Source organism: Tiliqua scincoides, chromosome 7 (genome assembly GCF_035046505.1).
Source record: "Tiliqua scincoides isolate rTilSci1 chromosome 7, rTilSci1.hap2, whole genome shotgun sequence".
Taxonomy (NCBI): Eukaryota; Metazoa; Chordata; class Lepidosauria; order Squamata; family Scincidae; genus Tiliqua; species Tiliqua scincoides.
The window spans coordinates 54923516-54926225 of record NC_089827.1 but is presented as its reverse complement, the minus strand read 5'-3'; the positions used below and the strand labels follow the sequence as shown (position 1 = coordinate 54926225).

At 44.6% G+C, this 2710-nt stretch overlaps 1 pseudogene; it reads left to right on the top strand.

Moving 5' to 3' along the window:
- Positions 1–2169: 2169 nt before the first annotated feature.
- On the top strand, positions 2170–2289 carry LOC136657668 (5S ribosomal RNA; annotated as a pseudogene).
- Positions 2290–2710: the final 421 nt, after the last annotated feature.

The window sequence follows — 2710 nt, the reverse complement described above, 5'->3', positions numbered from 1 at the left end:
AGTGGGGAGAAACTGCATGGCAAGCAGTCACTTCCAGGTTCTCCCTAGAAAAGGGGGAGTTAGCTATGGCACAGGAGAAGGAATGGGGAGTGCAAAGCTGCCAGCATCCCTCCCCCTGCAGAGAGTCCGGGAGCTGCCTGGAGTGTGACAGATGGGGGCACCACCACTACTGCTTGCCACCTGGTAAGTCTGTGCTCAAGCCCCTCCCCCAGTGGCACACAGGGCACCTACCCTGTCTTGCCACACCAAAGATATGCTTCTGATGTTATCCTAAACATACAACATCACTAGATGTGTTTATCCTTTAAAAAAAAAAAGATAGTGGCAGGAGGGTTGAAAAATGAGCAACTACCACAGGGGGTTGGGGGGCTTTAGGACTTTGCCTCCACCACAGTTGTGCTCCAGCCATGTCCTCCCTCCACAAGTCATTTTAAAGAGAAAAAAACTTTCAATGAAAGCCACGTGACACTTTTTTTCTCTCTTAAACGTATCATGGGGTGTGTAATCGGGAGTGCAATTTTGCTCCCTTTTGTAACTTACATACTTCTAATTATTAATATTTGTTAATCCCAGACTGCTAAGTATTAATAATTAATAATTATTAATAATTATCAATACTTTATAATAATTATTAATATTACGAGTATTAATATTACGAGTAATACTAGTAGTTACGAGTATTACGAGTTACGAGTATTACGAGTTACGAGTTACTAGTAGTTACGAGTATTACGAGTAATAGTATTAATATTACGAGTAATATAATAATTATTATATTACTTTATAATAATTATTAATATTAATATAATATAATTATATTAATATTAATTAATAATAATTAATTATTAATTATTAATGTGACTCGTAATATTATAGTCACATTAATTTAGGGTAACATGTAAATTGGTCCTTACCTGGCACCAGAGGTGATTTTCAACCTTTTTTTGTCTCATGGCACACTGACAAGATACTAAAATTGTCAAGGCACACCATCAGTTTTTTGACAGTTGACAAGGCACACTATGCCTTTGGTGGGCAGATCACATCCCCCAATGACCCTACTAATAAATGATGCTCCCCCAAACTCCCACGGCACACCTGAAGACCATTTGCGGCACACCAGTTTGCCACGGCACAGTGGTTGAAAATGGCAGCTATATAAGAACGCTTGTACGGTGCTACAGGGCTCTTAGGTAGTCCCACTATGGCAGGCTCAAGGTCCTTACATCGCTGTCAAATAATGGAGTTTTCTTGAGTGGGAAAGAGACAGGGAAAATCAATGGTTAGGGTATTTTCTTGGCACGTAAAAAACACTGGTTCTGTTTCTGTGTTCTCCAGAGTTCCTTGCATAAAGCTGACCGTGCCACTTAGCTCACCAAACACATAATATCAATTCCAATCTGCCGGAATCAGTAGCCCCTTTGTGTACACAGTACGTACCCTGACCGCCCGCTTGCCTCAGCGGTTTTACATAGTGTTTTCCATCCCAGAATCCAAACTGATTGGAATTCATAAATACAACCTCACAGCATGTTCGGTATTTTCATCCTCATTCGGCGCATGGAGGAAAAAAATGAGATGTAGATGAGCAGATAGATTTGGGCCCAGCTCACATCTAAGGCCTGAGGCCACTCAAGGGATAGAACCTAATCATAACTGAAGGGCTGATTTGGCTCTTAGCTCCGCTCTAGATGAGCAGGGGGCAGCTTATTGGATACAGAGAAATTGCTTGGAAATGGAAAGCTGGGGAATAAGGAGATCGTTTTCTCCAGCAGCTGGGGAGCAGGAAGTGGAGGGGGGGAGATACCTTCAGGAAGAGGAACCCTGTGAACGCAGCAAAGATTCAGAGACACCACCGTGTTCGGGACTGTGCTGCTGACACAAATCCCAGCAGTCTAGAACAGGAATTAGCTCAGCTGCTGGGAGGATTATGGGTGTTGTGCATGAATCAATATACCTATACCTTCTGCCTGCAAGCATCCTAAAAGTGAGGGCAAGGTCTGCGTGGAAGCCACCTTCCATAATACAACACAGTCAGTAGGCTGTGATTACTTACATCTGAGCTAAAAGCACTCTGTGCATGCTCTAGATGTAGGGCCAGCTCAAGATTTCCCGGGGTCTGAGGCGGCGTGCCAAATGCTGTTCTCCTTACTTGTTGATATGCCAGCCTCTGGCAGCAACTGTTACCCTGCACATCCCTGATCTTGTCTGATCTCGGAAGCTAAGCAGGGTCAGGCCTGGTTAATACTTGGATGGGAGACCGCCTGGGAATACCAGGTGCTGTAGGCTTATACCATAGTCTTTCGAGACTGAAGGTTGCCAACCATTTGTTCCTCTTACTCCCTGGATTGGAAAAGAAAGAGTGGGACACAGCAGAAGAGGAAGCATGGATGGGGGGAAAGTGGTAGACTGGAAGAGACCTCTTGAGAGGAAAATGATAGGCTAACTCATCACTTTCCTCTCCAATTCCCCTCCCCACCAAACTCCTCTGTCTTCCAATTCAGGAAATGGGAGAAGGAGGAGGAACAGTGGAAGTGAATGGTTGGATGGAGATGGCTATCCCACATCCATCTAGTGCCTTTGACTACCTCAGTTGCTCTCATGCATAGGCCGACCCTGCTTAGATGCAGGACTAGCCTTGGTGATCAACCAAGGGCCCACCCAGCTTGGCTGACCACTGAATCCTCACTGCTGTTGGTAGCAATAGCAC